General features: G+C 40.6%; 1 protein-coding gene across 2 annotated transcripts in view; it reads right to left on the bottom strand.

Annotated features, from left to right (window-relative positions):
• LOC106586826 (PTB domain-containing engulfment adapter protein 1) overlaps nucleotides 1–19,305 on the bottom strand; it is a 190,281-nt gene extending 170,976 nt beyond the window's left edge. For both annotated transcript variants that reach the window (XM_014174523.3, XM_014174530.3), the window contains exon 1: nucleotides 19,166–19,305. The gene's annotated coding sequence lies outside the window, so the exon portion shown is untranslated. The remainder of the gene's footprint in view (nucleotides 1–19,165) is intronic.
• Nucleotides 19,306–21,311: the final 2,006 nt, after the last annotated feature.

The following is a 21,311-nucleotide window of genomic DNA, read 5'->3' as shown; positions in this document are numbered from 1 at the left end:
CGCAATTAACTATCAGGTAGAACAGAAAACCAGCAGGCTCCGGACCTCGTTGAGTAAGAGTTGAATACCCTTGGAATAGAGTAACATAAATAAATGAAAATGTTATTATGTTCTTTGAAATAATTGTTATTTACTATTCTAATGTTACCTAAGACCGTCATAAATACAACCAAATTATTATTCTTCCAATAGCATATATGAAAAGTATTCATTAGGCCTGGTGTATGCTAATAGGCTGCCCAACAACATGCTCTAGCGGATACTTATAGACTGAATGTCCCGGCTGTTCTAGTGTTAACCCTCTACCTCACATCATTGCCCTCAGGCAACAGAAAACCTTTTTGCACCTCACCCCCATATATATATTTTTTTTTACAATTTCTACACATGACAATATGTGATGACATGTCTGTAACCAATCCAATGAGGTGCAGAAGTTGGTATGATGTATCACCTGGGGGAGGGCCCTTTCAGGAAGCAGAGTGATGTGTGTGCATGGTGTGAGCAAAGGGTAAGATACATTTAATTATTTAGCATATTTAAATATAGATATCTTGATAATAAATAGTATGTGCTTGTGTAGGAACCTCTAAAGAAGTATATTTTATAGGTTTCAAACATATTTTTTTTTATATTTAAATGTTTATATTTTTTGGGACTCAGGACAACATTGTGCAGTCAGGGTACTTTTTAGGGCAATATCATGCTGAATAAAAGACATGTAATTGGATGTAAAATGATGGCCTTTGTCAATGATGGCCTTGGTCAATGATGGCCTTGGTCAATGATGGCCTTGGTCAATGTGGCCTTGGTCAAGGATGATCTTGGTCAATGATGGCCTTAGTCAATGATGCCCTTGGTCAATGTTTTTGTCAACATATCCACAGACGTTCACACGCAATGGACACAGAGACATTCTATGGAATAAAGTAGTCCAATGGACACAGAGACATTCTATGGAATAAAGTAGCCCAATGGAGCAGTTAGGATCATAGCCAGTCAGCTTGAGGACAGTGACAGCAAAGAAAAATTGACCCCAGAATCAGGTTTGAGAGGCAGTGAAATACTAGTTTATGCCCACCTTCTAAAAATAATGCTTTTTTCTACTAATTTATATTTCACATTATAAATGTTCTGAAAATCTCAGATTTTCTGTGGTGTTTTAGTACTGTTATGGCACAGCGTTGCCCTGAGGCAACTAAAACAATTATGTCTGTGTGTGGGGGGGGGGGTAAAAGTGTTTGTATTTTTTATTATTAAAGACATAAATCTTCTAAAAAATAGGATGGAATATTTATTTTCATGAAAAACCTAAATGTGTGCAGTAGAGGGTTAAAAGCTCTTTGTTCTTGTTATTCATAGAGACAGTTACTTTCTCCTATAAGTCAGCCCTCTAATCAGAAATTGGGAGAGCTCATTTAAAATGCCTGAAGCTTTAATAGTATGTGTGTGTGTGTGGGGGGGGGGGGGGGGGGGGGTTAAACATTCGGAGCATTACTAGCTAATAATAGTAATGGTATGTTACAGTGAAGTTTGAAGGTTTGAAGGTTTCCGAATTTTCAGTTTATTCCCTCCTGATTCCTTCAACTGGGATTTTGTGAAAAACAGAGAATTTATTGAATGTTCCCAGAATTCTGCAACACTAGTCAGCCAGTTGATGACGTCTAACATCCTTAAAGACAAAATGTGTACCTTTGTCAGGTGAGAAATACAATTGCAATGTACAACATTGGTACAACTTGACTTCACAGGCTCACACAGCCCTTGGTTGACTAGAGGTCGACCGATTATGATTTTTCAATGCCGATACCGATACCGATTATTGGAGGTCAAAAAAAGCTGATACCGATTAATCTGACAATTTTTTTTTTTTTTTATTTGTAATAATGAGAATTACGACAATACTGAATGAACACTTATTTTAACTTAATATAATACATCAATCAAATCAATTTAGCCTCAAATAAACAATGAAACATGTTCAATTTGGTTTAAATAATGCAAAAACAAAGTGTTGGAGAAGAAAGAAAAAATGCAATATGTGTCATGTAAAAAAGCTAACGTTTAAGTTCCTTGCTCAGAACATGAGAACATATGAAAGCTGGTGGTTCCTTTTAACATGAGTCTTCAATATTCCCAGGTAAGAAGTTTTAGGTTGAGGTTATTATAGGACTTTTTCTCTCTATACCATTTGTATTTCATATACATTTGACTATTGGATGTTCTTATAGGTATTTTAGTATTGCCAGTGTAACAGTATAGCTTCCGTCCCTCTCCTCGCCCCTACCTGGGCTCGAACCAGGAACACATCGACAACAGCGACCCTCGAAGCATCGTTACCCATCGCTCCACAAAAGCCGCGGCACTTGCAGAGCAAGGGGAACAACTACTCCAAGTCTTAGAGCGAGTGACGTTTGAAACGCTATTAGCGCGCACCCCACTAACTAGCTAGCCATTTCACATCGGTTACACCAGCCTAATCTCGGGAGTTGATAGGCTTGAAGTCATAAACAGCGCAATGCTTGAAGCATTGCGAAGAGCTGCTGGCAAATGCACGAAAGTGCTGTTTGAATGAATGCTTACGAGCCTGCTGCTGCTTACGAGCCTGCTGCCTGCTGCTGCCTACCTACCAGACTGCTCTATCAAATCATAGGCTTAATTATAACATAATAACACACAGAAATACGAGCCTTTGGTCATTAATATGGTCGAATCCGGAAACTATCCTTTCGAAAACAAAACGTTTATTCTTTGAGTGAAATACGGAACCGTTCCATATTTTATCTAACGGGTGGCATCCCTTAGTCTAAATATTGCTGTTATATTGTACAACCTTCAATGTTATGTCATAATTATGTACAATTCTGCCAAATTAATTACGGTCTTTGTTAGGAATAAATGGACTTTACACAGTTTGCAACAAGCCAGGCGGCCCAAACTGCTGCATATACCCTGACTGCTTGCACGGAACGCAAAAAAAGGGACACAATTTCCCTAATTATAAGAAATTCCTGTTAGCAGGCAATATTAACTAAAAATGCAGGTTTAAAAATATATACTTGTGTATTGATTTTAAAGAAAGGCATTGATGTTTATGGTTAGTTTTGGTGCAACGACAGTGCTGAATCATCACCCGTTTGGCGAAGTAGGCTGTGATTCGATGAGAAATTAACAGGCACCGCATCGATTATATGCAACACAGGACACGCTAGATAAACTAGTAATATCATCAACCATGTGTAGTTGGCCTTCCCTATAGCTCAGTTGGTAGAGCATGGTGTTTGCAATGCCAGGGTTGTGGGTTTGATTCCCACGGGGGGCCATGTATGCATTCACTACTGTAAGTTGCTCTGGATAAGAGCATCTGTAAAAATGTTAACTATTGATTGCTTTTCATAAGTTTAATGCTAGCTACCAACTTACCTTGGCTTCTTGCTGCCCTAGCGTAACAGGTAGTCAACCTGCCACGCAGGCTCCTTGTGGAGTGCAAAGTAAGGTGGTTAGGTGGTTGGACTAGCCACGCAGGTGGTTAGAGCATTGGACTAGTAACCGGAAGGTTGCAAAAACGAATCCCCAAACTGACAAGGTAAAAATCTGTCAGAAGGCAGAACGACTGTCATTGAAAATAAGAATGTGTTCTTAACTGACTTGCCTAGTTAAATAAAGGTGTAAAAAATGAAAAAAAAATGAAAAAACAGCCAAATCGGTGTCCAAAAATACCGATTTCCGATTGTTTTGAAAACTTGAAATCGGCCCTAATTAATCGGCCATTCCGATTAATCGGTCGACCTCTAGTTATGACAGTAAATAACATTTGACTATAAACAATCATCTTCAATATGCTAACCATACTATTAAGCCTGTAGCCTATAGTGCAAAGACGACCCTGATCCATTCAGAGTTCAATACAGAAAATATGTTTTGAGAAAATCATGCGATAATCGCTTCGAACATCAACCATAAATCAACTAATCCAAGGATAGAGAAAGGATGCTCAGAGTTTTGAATCAACACCCTGATATGCAGGCCTCGAGTACTGACAAGTCAACTGTGAGCATAAACAGCATTAAACAGAGTAAACACTGATTATTTTGGCACGAGGAGGCAGCATTGTAATGGTTACCCTATAAATCTCATTAGTTTTTATGTGGATTAACTTTATGAGGGCGTCTGCCTGGGAGTTTTCTCTCTAGCCTTGACTGATTGGGGGAACCAGAACGAATAACTTACTTATCGGAGCTAAGTTATGTATCACACCGTCTGCAGCCTTGCCAAAATATATGACCCACAGACGTTTCAGGCCTGCCACGATGAGATATGCAGTCTGGCCCATAGAGGACGAATGGAGCTATCAGCCCTTTCCCCCTGAAGCACTAAACAAAACCAATAAAATACAGATAATTCCCCGATTCATTACGAGCAGTAGGATACTACAGGCATGTTGTCAGAAGCAATGAAAAACGCCAAAGCACCGCGAGGCTGGGGAGCTTGAAAATGAATGGGAAATCAAGACTAATGAGTGTGATATGAATGGCACCCTGCTAGAAATAAAAGAGCCATTACGGAATCATGTGGACATTAAAAGCTGCCATTTTGCCCATAGTGTGATATTTTCCCAAATCGATTCCTTCTCAGAAGCTCTCTTTGACAAAAATAGAAAGAGAAACTTTTCAGAAATACATGCCGGTAATTTCTCTAGGGGTGTTGGTCTATAAAAGACATGCCTTGCTGTGTTTCCAGCAGTCGTAATGTCAGTGCCAATGCCATTGCCAGACTGTTTCTTAGCTCTGCTGAGCTGGGTTCTGTGAGCCGTCAGCTCCGAACGCTGTTCGTCAACTCCTATGGAGCTGAACGAAGGGAATGTCTGCCAGGCTACCATGAATGTAGACATTTGACACATAATCCACTCCACGATGGGTGGCTAAGTAATAAAGTTCTCACACTATACCACAAGAGATCTGAGAACTAAAAACTCAGAGCCGCCTTTACAAGGTCTGTTTGAGTACAAAATACACATTCCAATGAAAAAAATGATGTTTTGAGGGCAACACGATTACAACTGAAAAGGAGACAGAAACACTCAACCTTTGAATCCAGATCAAAACAGATTTAACACAGCATAGATTGATCTAACACAGCATACATTGATCTAATACAGCATTGATTGATCTGACACGCATACATTGATCTAACACAGCATACATTGATCTGACACAGCATAGATTGATCTAACACAGCATACATTGATCTAATACAGCATTGATTGGTCTTACACAGCATAGATTGATCTAACACAGCATACATTGATCTAACACAGCATACATTGATCTAACACACCATAGATTGATCTAACACACCATAGATTGATCTAACACTGCAAAACAGCCTCAAGCATAGCCTTAATGCACGCAAAAAAAGTATTATATTTTTTTTCTTCACCTTTATTTAACCAGGTAGGCTAGTTGAGAACAAGTTCTCATTTGCAACTGTGACCTGGCCAAGATAAAGCAAAGCAGTTCGACACATACAACAACACAGAGTTACACATGGAATAAACAAACATACAATCAATAATACAGTAAAAAACTCTATATACAGCATGTGCAAATGAGGTAAGATAAGAGAGGTAAAGCAATAAATAGGCCATGGTGGCAAAGTAATTACTATATAGCAATTAAACACAAGAATGGTAGGATGTGCAGAAGATGAATGTGCAAGTTGAGATACTGGGGTGCAAAGGAGCAAGATAAATAAATAAATACCGTATGGGATGAGGTAGATTGGATGGGCTATTTACAGATGAACTATGTACAGGTGCAGTGATTTGTGAGGTGCTCTGACAGCTGGTGCTTAAAGCTAGTGAGGGAGGTAAGAGTCTCCAGCTTCAGAGATTTTTGAAGTTCGTTCCAGTCATTGGCAGCCGCGAACTGGAAGGAGAGGCGGCAAAAGGAAGAATTGGCTTTGACCAGTGAGATATACCTGCTGGAGCGCGTGCTACGGGTGGGTGCTGCTATGGTGACCAGTGAGCTGAAATAAGGCAGGGCTTTACCAAGCAGAGACTTGTAGATGACCTGGAGCCAGTGGGTTTGGCGACGAGTATGAAGCGAGGGCCAGCCAACGAGATCATACAGGTCGCAGTGGTGGGTAGTATATGGGGCTTTGGTGACAAAACGGATGGCACTGTGATAGACTGCATCCAATTTGTTGAGTAGAGTGTTGGAGGCTATTTTGTAAATGACATCGCCGAAGTCGAGGATCGGTAGGATGGTCAGTTTTACGAGGGTATGATTGGCAGCATGAGTGAAGGATGCTTTGTGTCACGTCCTGACCAGTAAAGGGGTCTATTTGTTATTGTAGTTTGGTCAGGACGTGGCAGAGGGTATTTGTTTTCATGGTTTTGTGTATGTGTTTAGATAGAGGGATATTTTGTGTAGAGTGTTTCTGGGGTTTATTGGTGTAAGTGTCGATGTAGAGGGGGTAGTTGATTTAGGTGGTTCGGGGTGTGTGTGTATTGAGAGGGGTATTTGATTTATGTGTTCCGGGGTGTTGGGTATGTTCTTGTGTTTGTATTTCTAAGGGGCTGTTCTAGTTTTGTATTTCTGTGTTGGCCTGGTATGACTCTCAATCAGGAACAGCTGTACATCGTTGTTGCTGATTGAGAGTCATACTTAGGGAGCCTATTTTCACCTGTCACTTTGTGGGAGGTTATTTCCATGTTTAGCGTTATGCCTTACAGGACTGTCTATCGTCGTTGTATTTTTTGTATACGTGTTTGTTTTTGGTTTCCCTTCTTTGTCCTAATAAAAGAAGATGAGTGTACATATACCCGCTGTGTTTTGGTCTCAACCCTTCGACGACCGTGACACTTTGTTGCGAAATAGGAAGCCAATTCAAGATTTAATTTTGGATTGGAGATGTTTAACGTGAGTCTGGAAGGAGAGTTTACAATCTAACCAGACACCTAGGTATTTGTATTTGTCCACATATTCAGAATCGTCAGAATCGTTCAGAGTAGTGATGCTGGACGGGCGGGCAGGTGCGGGCAGCATTCGGTTGAAGAGCATGCATTTAGTTTTACTTGCATTTAAGAGCAGTTGGAGGCCACGGAAGGAGAGTTGTATGGCATTGAAGCTCATCTGGAGGTTAGTTAACCTCTCTTGGGTAGGGGGCAGTATTTTCACGGCCGGACGAAAAACGTACCCAAATTAAACGACCTACTACTCGGCCCAGGAACTAGAATATGCATTATTAGTAGATTTGGATAGAAAACACTCTGAAGTTTCTAAAACTGTTTGAATGATGTCTGTGAGTATAACAGAATTCATTTGGCAGGCAAAAACCTGAGAAAAAATCCAACCAGGAAGTGGAGGATCTGAGGCTGTAGTTTTTTTCAAGCGATTGCCTATCCAACACACAGTGACTTAGGGTTCATTTTGCACTTCCTAAGGCTTCCACTAGATGTCAACAGTCTTTAGAATGTTGTTTGAGGCGTCTATGGTGAACAGAGAGCCAACAAAGGAAGTTGGAAGTTGTTGACTCAGGAAAGCACATGAGTTCATTGGCGCGCATTCACGTGATGAAGTAGCTGTGTTCCAAAACGTTTTTCAAGACATTGGAATCGTCCGGTTGGAATATTATTGAAGTTCTAAGTTAAAAAGGCCCTAAAGATTGATGCTATACAACATTTGATATGTTTGAACAAATGTAAATATAACTTTTTTTGACTTTTCGTCGTGACATTTTGGCCGCGCTTCCTACACTTGGAGTAGCTTACTGAACGCGCAAACAACATGGAGGAGTTGGACATAAATTATGGACTTTATCGAACAAAACAACATTTATTGTGGACCTGGGATTCCTGGAAGTGCCTTCTGATGAAGATCATCAAAGGTAAGTGAATATTTGTAATGCTATTTATGATTTTAGATGACGGGTATCTGTATTGCTTGATGTCTTTTTCTGAGCGCAGTACTCAGATTATTGCAAAGTGTGCTTTCCCCGTGAAGCTTTTTTGAAATCTGTCACAGTGTAACGCCCTGGCCATAGAGAGGGGTTTTTGTTCTTTATTTTGGTTGAGGGGTGTTACATTGGGTGGGCGTTCTATGTTATTTTTTCTAGGTTGGTTTGTTTCGTTGATTTTGGCCGTGTGGCTTCCAATCAGGCACAGCTGTAGTCTGTTGTTGCTGATTGGGAGTCACACATAAGTAGCCTGTTTTTCCTTTGGGTTTTTGTGGGTGATTGTTTCTGTTTGGTGCTTTCTGTTTCGTTGTTAGTACCTGACAGAACTGTCTGCTGTCATTTTGTTTATTTTGTCAAGTGTTCTCTTTTTGTATTAAAATTCATTCAAGATGAACACATCCTCCGCTGCACCTGGGTCTTTCTCTAACGATGGCCGTTACACACAGCGGTTGCATAAAGGAGATGTTCATCTATAATTCTTTGAATAACATTTTAATATTTTATCAACGTTTATGATGAGTATTTTTGTAAATTGTTGTGCTGATTCACCGGCAGTATTGGAGGCAAAATATTTTCTCAACATCACGCGCCAATGTAAAATGCTGTTTTTGGATATAAATATCAACTTGATCGAACAAAAAATGCATGTATTGTGTAACATGATGTCCTAGGAGTGTCATCTGATGAAGATCGTCAAAGGTTAGTGCATAATTTTAGCTGGTTTTCTGGTTTTTGTGACGCCTGTCCTTGCTAGGAAAATGGCTGTGTGGTTTTTCTTGTGTTGGAACTGTCCTAACATAATCTAACTTTATACTTTTGCCGTAAAGCCTTTTTGAAATTGGACAATGTGGTTACATTAAGGAGACGTGTATCTTTAAAATGGTGTAAAATAGTCGTGTGTTTGAGAACTTTGAATTCTGACATTTTGTGGTTTTGAATTTGGCGCTCTGATTTTTCACGGGCTGTTGGATAGTGTGAACCGTGGGTGGGATGGTAGCGTCCCACCTCCCCAAGAGAGGTTAACACAGTGTCCAACGAAGGGCCAGATGTATACAGAATGGTGTCGTCTGCGTAGAGGTGGATCAAAGAATCACCAGCAGCGAAAGCGACATCATTGATGTATACAGAGAAGCGAGTCGGCCCGAGAATTGAACCCTGTGGCACCCCCATTGAGACTGCCAGAGGTTCGGACAACAGGCCCTTCGATTTGACATACTGAACTCTATCGGAGAAGTAGTTGGTGAACCAAGCGAGGCAATCATTTGATAAACCAAGGCTGTTGAGTCTGCCAATAAGAATGTTGTGATTGACAGAGTCGAAAGCCTTAGCCAGGTCGTTGAATACGGCTGCACAGTAATATCTCTTACCGATGGCGGATATGATATTGTTTAGTACCTTGAGCGTGGCTGAGGTGCACCCATGACCAGCTCTGAAACCAGATTGCATAGCGGAGAAGGTACGGTGAGATTCAAAATGGTCGGTAATCTGTTGTTAACTTGGCTTTCAAAGACCTTAGATAGGCAGGGTAGATATAGGTCTGTAGCAGTTTGGGTCTAGAGTGTCTCCCCCCTTTGAAGAGGGGCATGACCGCGGCAGCTTTCCAAACTATGGGAATCTCAGACGATACGAAAGAGAGGTTGAACAGGCTAGTAGTAGGGGTTGCAATAATTTTGGCAGATCATTTTAGAAAGAGAGGGTCCAGATTGTCTAGCCCGGCTGATTTGTAGGGGTCCAGATTTTGCAGCTCTTTCAGAACATCAGCTATCTGGATTTGGGTGAAGGAGAAGTGGGGGAGGTTTGGGCGAATTGCTGTGGGGAGCGCAGGGCTGTTGACCGGGGTAGGGGTAGCCAGGTGGAAAGCATGGCCAGCTGTAGAAAAATGCTTATTGAAATTCTCAATTATTGTGGATTTATCGGTAGTGACAGTGTTTCCTAGCCTCAGTGCAGTGGCTAGGATACTAACCATAACAGAAATGAGATAGACATATATGAATCCTTGTAAAAAGCTGTTCCTGATAAGGAAGTGTAGGGAAGGTTGCAGCTTCTGGTACAGCAGAGATGTACAACATAAACTGATCCAGAACAGGCAGCCATCTTGAAACCTAAATAGCTAATTGTGCAATGCTATGTTCCATATCCTATTACCTCATCACTTAAAAAAGCAATAACACATTATTCAACACATTACATTTTGGAGACTCTTATTAATTAATCCAAAAGTATAACCATGTCCACGATCTGACTGTTTGAAACTCATTGATATTCCATTGCTGTGAGTTTGTTTTGACAATACATGGTCAACATTAAAACAGTGAAAAGAGGTGAACGTTCTTTCTTGATGTGATTTACAACATAACTCAATAAGATTATCATTGATGACATAAGCAGCTTGTATATGAAAATGGTAGCAACTTCCTCGCAAATAATATACTAAACAAAAATATACACTCAGCATGTAAAATGTTGATCCCATGTTTCATGAGCGGAAATAAAAGATCCCAGAAATGTTCCATATTCACAAAAAGCTTATTTCTCTCAAAAGGCCACTCTAAAATGTGCAGTTTTATCACACAACACAATGCCACAGATGTCTCAAGTTTTAAGGGGCATGCAATTGGCATGCTGACTGCAGGAATGTACACCAGAGCTGTTGCCAGAGAATTGAATGTTCATTTATCTACCATATGCCGCCTCAAGCATCGTTTTAGAGAATTTGGCAGTACGTCCAACCGGCCTCACAACCGCAGACCAAATGTTACCATGCCAGCCCAGGACCTCCACATCCGGCTTCTTCGCCTGTGGGATGGTCTGAGACCAGCAGCCCGGACAGCTGATGAAACTGAGGATTTGCACAACTTATGAATTTCTACACAAACTGTCAGAAACTGTTTTACAGTTCCCGCCAATTTCCAGCAACTTTGCACAGCCATTGAAGAGGAGTGGGACAACATTCCACAGGCCACAATCAACAGCCTGATCAATTCTACAATTAACAGCCTTATCAATTGAACTTCATGGCGACTACTCTAACTTAGTTATAGTGGTGGGATTGGCCTTAGCATCGATTCAAGATGACAGTAAACACCAGGGTTAAGGAAGTAAAAGACATTGTAACATCTCAAAAATAGCTATCTATACAAAACATTACACTTGAAAATGTGAGAATTTGTTTCAAAACAAGCAGTAAGAAACTGTTTACAGGTCCTGTGTAGCTCAGTTGGTAGTGCATGATGCTTGCAATGCCAGGGTTGTGGGTTCAATTCACACAGGGGACTAGTATAAAAATGCTCTGGATAAGAGTGTCTGCTAAATGACAAAAATGTCCAACATTTATTATGTACTTCCATAGAGCCTTAGCTGTGAATTGACTACTACACCATTCTGACCTGTGACAGTAGGCAGTGCTCCTCCAAAATGTCAACAAAGCCTAGTCATGAATAGAAAGGTTTGCAGTGTTTAATATTTTAGGCTACATCCAATTCTAATTTCTGTTAACCCAGAGGTAAAATCTCACAGAATTTGTTCAGCTGCGAGATTAACTTCTGTGTTCATACGTGTTAGAAATTGAGTTGTGTCAAAACAAAGTCCCCCCCCCCTTCCTATTCGTGTGGGCTTACATGCAAAGCATTCGAGCTGAAGCAGTGTAAAAAAACGTCTTCACCCAATCCTGATATGTCCAAATAACCTGGAACAAATGCTGATCTCAAGCACCCCATTCAGCCCTGGCAAATTCTCTTGGTCTAAATGCAGAATATGCCCACGGGAGATTAAGACCAACCAAATACACAGAGTATGTCATTATAGGTTCTGAGACATTCTGTGTGAGAAAATTATGCCTTTAGCAAGCAGGTTGGTCCAAACTCAACAAGCTTATCAAAATTGCATTTACAGAAATTACACGATTGAAAAAGAAATTGTGGCAAGGCATTATTTTCTGATAAATCTGCTGTTAAGTAGTTAAGTGACTGAAAAAAAAACAAATGTGTGCAACCTGAGGCTAAGTGTTGTCATAAGAGAAGACATTAGTGGGCAGGTGGATTTGGAATCCATTTAAACCTTCCATTGCACAGCTTATCTTTGTTTACAAACTACTGCCCACACACACACGTCTAATGAAAACTAGCTAAACTAGTAAAAGTAGCTTCTTACAGTCCCCACAACCATTCTGTGATTTTGTTTAAACCATAGGGAAAAAAATCTGCAATGCAGGCTCGACTGAATCGAGACACCAATATAGACCTGACATCATATAACCATGATGAGAGTCTGTATTTTATTAAGCTTTACATCACCTTTGACACCAAACTATTAAACGTTTATTCATGTTACTGTCAAAGATTAGGGCTAAAAATAAATCATTACAACGCTTAGATTTAGTTGCCTCGTTAATACACTGCAGTGATACAAGGAGATGTGTGAGGAAAATGTGCTGCAGAGTGAACGTTCAATTCCAAATATGCATGAAGTCAACAAGAGTAATTTTATTAAAGGTCGCTATAAGTCATTGTACATTTGACAGTGGCCCAAATGAGAAAATTACTGGCCAGGGCCAAGATCACAGAAAAGCTAGTTATGCACGCAGCATTTTAATCGTTGGTGATCTCATGTTTCATTTGCAGTCAGGGCCAGTACCTTTATAGCCTACCATAAAATCTGATATTTACACTGATTGTTTAGAAAACAAAAATAAAATCATCCCCCCTCAATGATGACATACATTATAGCCTATATTAAACCATTTCAAATGTAATGTGCCCAATAACATATTGATGAAAATCTTGGGGCTTGTACATGGTCCATATTATCAGGCAGTTGTGCTATTTTAGAAATAAGCATTATCACCAGTCTGATGCAGCATGGTGGCTACTTGGCTGAAGCATGATCTGATGCAGTATGGTGGCTACATGGCTGAAGCATGATCACCAGTCTGATGCAGCATGGTGGCTACATGGCTGAAGCATGATCACCTGTCTGATGCAGCATGGTGGCTACATGGCTGAAGCATGATCACCTGTCTGATGCAGTATGGTGGCTACATGGCTGAAGCATGATCAACTGTCTGATGCAGCATGGTGGCTAATTGGCTGAGTCATAATCACCTGTCTGATGCAGCATGCTGGCTAATTGGCTGAGTCATAATCACCTGTCTGATGCAGCATGGTGGCTACTTGGCTGAAGCATGATCACCTGTCTGATGCAGCATGGTGGCTACTTGGCTGAAGCATTATCACCTGTCTGATGCAGCATGGTGGCTACTTGGCTGAAGCATGATCACCTGTCTGATGCAGCATGGTGGCTACTTGGCTGAAGCATTATCGCCTGTCTGATGCAGCATGGTGGGTACATGGCTGAAGCAAGATATGCTGATCAGCGTTGTTTACCACAATGGGCTAATTATTGGCTTGATCACAAACTGTAAACATCATTTTGTTGCTTGTTTCTTGTTTAATATCCTTAAACTACTGGCACTAATAAAATCAAGTGATTTTTTACAGCGTTCATAAATACAGTGTAAATTTTACAGTGAATATGCATTCGATTGGCTAACAGGCTTCCTGCAGTTACTTTTTTATTTTTTATTTTAACAGTGGGTTAACTGCCTGTTCAGGGGCAGAACAACAGATTTGTACCTTGTCAGCTCAGGGATTTGAACTTGCAACCTTTCGGTTACTAGTCCAACACTCTAACCACTAGGCTACCTGCCGCCCTGTATGAGGAGTTGCTGCTCTTTCCACCCAACAGTTGATGTTCAGCTGATAAATGAACGACTTCGGGAATTAACCTGGTTTTTAAACAATTATATAGTGCTAGACTACAGAATAGCATTATTCCAATATTCACTTTGTATTTAACCAGTGATTTGTGTAAATAATGTTCATGTCTTGACAAGCTAGCAGCTCCATAGTGTAGGCCTTTGTAAACCTTTCTTTGCTAACAATGACTTAGCTGTGTCTGATATGAAAAAAGACTGAAAAGCACGTGGAGGACTTATGAATGTGCGTGCCGATATTCAACTCTGAATTAATCCGCCTCCGCTGAGACGGTCTTTGACACAAAACTATTCAGGCAACAGGGATCTTTATCCAGGAGGGAACGGAATGTCTCTGTTGTAACCAAAAAGCTGATCTTGACATCTAGCCAAATGCATAACATGAGCCCCGAGCTGCATACAATTGGTTTGACACATCTTAGATTTCTTATAGTTATACTTAATTTATAAATTATAAGCAGTGGCATAGCAAACTGCCACTGTATTACAATGCTCCAAGAATTCCTTTCTGGTTGCTCTGGTAGGGTCTCACAAATTATGAAATCTACAAAGCCATTTCCCCGCTGACGTTGGTGGAACACCAGAATCTATGCGAAGTTATATATTGTGTCTCTGACCGCCCTGTACAGAGGTCACCACTTCCTTGGAGATCAAACTGTTGAGAGCATGTTTTTAAAGGACATCCCGACACTCTGGCTGTGCCCAGAGAATATTACACATTTAGTACCAGACCGAAGAATGTACCAGTACACATGAAATACGTTAACAAGGACATTGTAAGATATTTCATTAACATATTTAAAACCACCAAGGTATAATGCTCATTTACTTGTCATGTATGAGCTGTTAAATGTCATATTATACAGTGGATAACATATATATTTACACTGAGTATACAAAACAATAAGAACACATGCTCTTTCCATGACATAGACTGACCAGGTGAATCTAGGTGAAAGCTGTGATCACTTCTTGATGTCACTTGTTAAATCCACTTCAATCAGTGTAGATGAATGGGAGGAGCCAGTTTAAAGAAGGATTTTTAAGCTTTGAGACATGGATTGTGTATGCGTGCCATTCAGAGGGTGAATGGGCAAGACAAAATATTTAAGTGCCTTTGAACGGGTTATGGTAGTAGGTTCCAGGCACACAGGTTTGTGTGAAGAACTGCAACGCTGCTGGGTTTTTCACCCTCAACAGTTTCCTGTGTTTATCAAGAATGGTCCACCACAAAAAGGACATCCAAACTACTTGACACAAATGTGGCGAGCATTGGAGTCAACAAGGGCCAGCATCCCGGTGGTTCTTTACTGCATTCATAATACGTTTTTTCAATGAGGTCATGAACATGATTTCACACAAAATTTATTCCGATGTCTTTTCAGGAATGTACTACTCTTTTACAACTCAGTCTGTGAGGTTTTACAATGCTTTCCCATAAAAAGTATTTGTACAGAAGTAGAAACACACAAAAGTGCAGTCAATTGAAACATTAAGAAAACATTGACTGTGAAAATACATTCTAAAGTGTGCCTGGGAGTTGAGCAGTATTTTCTTTGATACGGTAGCTCGGGTGGTTCCAAAAGACTTCCAGTTCCATACATTGTTTGAATAACAAAGGGTCCCATCACAGCTTGGAAAGTCTTTATTCAATAACAACAATGCCCATCTGCCTGGAACAATTAAGACAAAGACTTTATATTCACCAAAGGGGGAATATCACAGGACCTAATAACTTTCTGCCACATCATTTGCAAGGGGCGATGATTAATTGAGATATGTAATAAGTGCAGAGAGGATTAATTCACTCATTACGTCTGAAATTCAAAGCTTTGACATTTCAGGGAGTCAATGCACAAGTCAAGCAAGACAAAAACATCAATAGTCTCGGCTTCACTGACTCGCTCCTGCCACACACTGTCCTCCATTAAAGAAAGAACAATTTAGACATGTCATTATTGTGTAGCCTGCACATAGACATGATATTAGTTATTAGCATATCTTTGAGATGAGTGCAGGTTCTCCACTGAGTGTCTATCACCTTTTAAGTTTACCTTAAATACTAGTCACATTAGGAGTGGGCCTATTTGGTTCAAGATAGATTTTTTTTTTCTGTTATAAGGATGAGGTTAAAAGTAAACTGATCAGTAGAATGCAGCAGTAAGTGATAGAGGCAGCTCCCAGGCTTGTTGCTTGAAGATTGGCGTGATGGAGATCTCAGTGACAGTGAGGGATAGTAAGCATCGGCTGATAGCGATGATGTTATCAGGCAGCGTGTGTATGGTCTAAGACTCAGACAGACTGGAAAGACCACTGAAAGTGTTGACTGAGTACACTGAGGAGAATACTGTTGTTGCTGTAAGGTTGGGCAAGGGGGAATCCTCAACCCTGGCACAATGGCAAAGTAACAAAACTATTAAAGATGCATTATAAATGTTTTTCTATCATTTCAGTCAGTAGTTTTGAAAGTAGCGCTAACAAGCCAAAACGGGTACCCGAAAATTGTCAAAATTGTCCAAATCATCCATTTCTCATAATATCTTACGTCCTGCAATTCTTTTTTTTAAGATCCTGCAATTTGTATGATATGTTATAAATTTGAATTTGTACAATATATTATGAATTATTTGTAAGTGCTTAAGATCCTGTTCATTCTCTTTAAGTCAATATCAATTAGTTACTGAGTAAAATGTAATTTTGATGAGACACAGCATTTTCTAACATTTAAAACATCAAATGAAAGAAAATCCATCAACTTACCATAAAACATTTAGGCTTGTCAAGACTAAGATCTAAGGAGCAAGAGGCAGAAAATGACAGCTTTGAGTTAGACTATACGCTGATGATCAGATAGAATGTTATTCTGCACAATCTACGGTTGAGTCAATCTAGATCAGATAGAATGTTATTTTGCACACTCTATAGTTGAGTCAATATACTAAACCTGTGTCAACCTAAATTACTGTGGATCTTCCTCCCTCTAGTCTGCTGCACTTCAAACAAGTGCCATTGCAGACTGTCACGCTCTGACCTAAGAGAGCTGTTTTTTCTCTGTTTAGGTAGGTCAGGGTGTGATAGGGGGTGGGCATTCTATGTTGGTATTTCTATGTTTTGGCCGGGTATGGTTTCCAATCAGAGGCAGCTGTCTATCGCTATCTCTGATTGGAAGCCATACTAAGGCCGCCTTTTTTCCCCCTTGGTTTTGGTGGGTAGTTGCTTTCTGTTTAGTTTGGATAACCTGACGGAACTGTTGGCTGTCATTTTGTCGTGTCCGTTTTCATTAAAATATAACGATGAGCACTCAACACGCTGCGCCTTGGTCTCCTCTATATGACGCCCGATACACAGACACAACAACACACATCTGACTGACGGTGCTTGACTTGTTTCAAATGCATCCTTCACAGAACTCCGAATGACTACGTACGATATAGTTTAGCGGAACGTTCCTAAACCCAGCAAAACTGTGACGACACATTGTAGCCTTAGCCTACATGCCAGTTCAGGGGTTTTAGCTGAATAATATGTTTTTTTTTTGTCGCCTCGCTTATATTATGACATTAATTTAACTATGCGCTCCAATCCTACCCAGAGTTCCATGACCGCTTCTACTTCTCTCGCGGTCATGGAGGCCCAGTGAAAATTGAAAAAAAGATTAGTTGGCTCTCTGCTTTATCCTGGGCCTTTAGGCTCATTCACAATGATTTGCAAAAGGGGTAGAATTCATTGTGTAAGAGCCTAAAGGCATTGCATATGGCATCAAGACAGGTTTCAGTTGCTCACAATGGAAACATTGTTTGCCCAGATACATTAGGCTATATATCCTTGTTTCTCAGGTAATGGTCACTGTGTAGCAGACAATGTTTGGGAGGTGGACATGTTTCTAATAAAACAGTCAATCAATCCAATCAAAGTTTGTTGGTTGCTTACACAGATTTGCAAGTGCAGCGAAATGCTTATGTTTCTAGCTTCAACAGTGCAGTAATAGCTATACAATTCATCAAACTACCACAGACACTACAATACTACTTCAGAGATCAAAACATACATCAATAGAAATGGTGTATGAGACATAATTGGTGAAAAAGACACAGACGGCATCATACAGTACATTAACCATGTGAAATATGACCACAAAAAGACATGCCACATGTCCTCTAGTGGACAGAGTTCATTTTGGCACTGAGAGCAAAAAACAGTTTTCTCTGAGAGGTAAATGTGGACTGCATGTCCTTTCCAATCGGAGCTCGTCTTTTGCCCCAGGGTAAAAACTACAGTGCCTGCGGTATCTCTACACTGCCCCAATAAATTGGGGTGGCAGGTAGCCTAGTGGTTAGAGCATTGGGCCAGTAACTGAAAGGGTGCTGGATTGAATCCCAAGCTGACAAGGTAAAAATCTGTCATTCTGCCTCTGAACAAAGCAGTGTTCCTCAGTAGGCTGTCATTGTAAATAAGAATTTGTTCTTAACTGACTTGCCTAGTTAAATAAATAGAAAATATATCCACATCTTTGGCAAAATGCAAAAGACTGCCCCCATGGATGAAATAGTGCAAAGTAATGACCAGTATGAAGCTGCTGAAGGTACCATGGTGAAAGTGTGAAAAATAGAGCTTGCTCAGTGACAATGATTATGGGACAACTGCAGACACAAATGTCTGATATGAACATACAACATCACCAATATTGAAATAGGTCCTAGTAGTAGGCTAGTAACAGCAGTAGTATATATATATTTTTTTCATCAGCTGTGAAATGAAATGTACAATTTGTATGGCAATTACATATTCTCTGAAAGTCTGAAAAATCGATAAGCAACTGTTTTTAAGCAGTATGGCTTACCAAGTGAAATGACAATGTAACAACACCGTTACAACTGGTAATAATACCGTTATATTATATCTGGTCTTTATAAACGGAAATAATGAAAATGTACCTTCCGCGTGCACTGAAATACGGTGTCTAGGTGGCTTGATTTATGCATGCAGTTGTGGCACATGATTCCAATAGACGAATTGCAAATATGTAGCATTGCACTCAATACAGTATTGCCTTCTGTCGTTATGTCTACCAAGAGTAAAACTTAAAGTGCCACTTGACTCTCGCATCCACGCTGGAGCAAATGAACCTGTCTGTCCGAGTGCGCGCTACAAAGTTTATTGTCAACATCACGGAGTAAAATTGAGAAGATGTGAAAATAGAATGGACCTATGCGCACAACAAATAAATAGATTGCAAATGTATAAAGTTCGACATATTTTGCACTTGCAAGAAGTTTATTATTCTTCACTAGGCTGCGCGGACGTGTTTTGTACAGAAAACAACAAAAAGGCTACACAAACATGCGACTCGATCAACATCCAAACACAAAACTATTGAAAAAATTGTGTAGGCTAATCCCATTCCAAAAACGTATTAAAAAATATGAATTGACTTACATTACAACACGACAGTTAACAGGCTGTCTTGAAAGATGGTCCTCGGCGAAACCACATCAACCCACCCTCTCATGCCCTCATCTCATCTCAACACACATATAGTGGAAAAGTTTAGTGACGTCAACGTACTCGGGTTAACGTTGCTGATCTACTGGAAGTGCCAGCGAGCTGCACATTTAAAGCGACAGATCATGGGGTGGTAACAAATTGACATACATCTGGACATCAAGTGCCACCTTTCAGGGGATTTTTGCAGCTAGAAAACGTGCAAAAAAAAAAAAACATTTCCACGTACATTTAACTCATTATAATTGGTAAAGTCTCTGTTTGAATTAGTCAATGTAGATTTCCAACCAGATCTCTGAACTCATAGACCTAAGAATAGTTCAACTAAAACTTGCCTCACTTCTACTCTAAGGTCTCTATCATGTATCAACTACCTCTCTGAGGACGGCCATTTAATTATTAAAAAGTAGGGCCATAGGTCCCTGAAACACTCATTGTTCTCTCTTTCTACTTTTTGTATTCTGGATATTACACCCTATTATCTCCTATTGTTGTTAACACATTCATTCAGATTCCATTATAGTTGAAAATTGCATTTCAACAAGAGTACTCACAGAAAGCGTGCATCTGGCCATTTTTTCTGCTTCGTGAAATGAGGCCCTGCATTACGAGTGCAGAAGAGCACGGCTCCACCATATCCATCACCATCACAGCTCATCACACCAGCAGTCAAAAGAAGACTCGCACGAAATGTCTCTGAAATATTGATGGCAGAAATGTTCAGGTGAGGCTTCTCTGACTGAGGCTGATATGAAAGTCCATCAGCATGGAAATTGCTTACATTTTGATATGAGTTTCAGATTTAAAACATCCTTTTCCACAGATGCTGAGAGCAGGGGCCTGTTCCCTGTTGGGTTTTCTGAGTGCAAAAGGTGGAAGGTAACCTTATGGTGAATTAGTTTTTTTAATACTAAAATACACCTAAAGAAACTCTGACTGCTTCAAACTGGTTAGCTTGTTGTGATACATACAGTTTTGTTTGTCAGTGATTGATTGGACTTTGATGACATGAGCCTGATTCAATTCCACCTTTAGATTGGTTTAAAGGGGCAATCCCCACCTTTGTTTTGGTAAAAAGCTGAGAGATGGGCCTGGAGAAATGTAACCACTCTTAAATTCATAGACAGAGCTATTGATGCAAGGTCTGACCATCCAAGATATCAAAATTATAGTTTTAAGCACATTTTGAGTCTATGCAAGCTCGTATTTTGGGTTCTGATGGGGTACGACACCTGAACTAAGTTCATTAGGCATTTATAAGTTATATTCTTCACAAATAAATGAGTACATATCCTTATCTTATCTGTGTCACGGAGGCTCTCCGCACTGCTAAAGCTAACGCTAAAGCTAAAGCTAACTCTCTCTCCTCTGCTCTCATCCTTCTAGACCTATCTGCTGCCTTTGATACTGTGAACCATCAGATCCTCCTCTCCACCCTCTCCGAGTTGGGCATCTCCGACGTGGCTCACTCTTGGATTGCATCCTACCTGACAGGTCGCTCCTACCAGGTGGCGTGGCGAGAATCCGTTTCCGCACCACGTGCTCTCACCACTGGTGTCCCCCAGGGCTCAGTTCTAGGCCCTCTCCTATTCTCGCTATACACCAAGTCACTTGGCTCTGTCATATCCTCACATGGTCTCTCCTATCATTGCCATGCAGACGACACACAATTAATCTTCTCCTTTCCCCCTTCTGATAACCAGGTGGCGAATCGCAACTCTGCATGTCTGGCAGACATATCAGTGTGGATGACGGATCACCACCTCAAGCTGAACCTCGGCAAGACGGAGCTGCTCTTCCTCCCGGGGAAGGAAAGCCCGTTCCATGATCTCGCCATCACGGTTGACAACTCCATTGTGTCCTCCTCCCAGAGTGCTAAGAGCCTTGGCGTGACCCTGGACAACATCCTGTCGTTCTCCGCTAACATCAAGGCGGTGACCCGATCCTGTAGGTTCATGCTCTACAACATTCGCAGAGTACGACCCTTCCTTACACAGGAAGCGGCGCAGGTCCTAATCCAGGCACTTGTCATCTCCCGTCTGGATTACTGCAACTCGCTGTTGGCGGGGCTCCCTGCCTG

The sequence above is a fragment of the Salmo salar genome, chromosome 25, assembly GCF_965601325.2.
Source record: "Salmo salar chromosome 25, fSalSal1, whole genome shotgun sequence".
NCBI lineage: Eukaryota > Metazoa > Chordata > Actinopteri > Salmoniformes > Salmonidae > Salmo > Salmo salar.
Note: the sequence above shows the minus strand (reverse complement) of the source record. Positions and strands in the feature narration are given on the sequence as shown.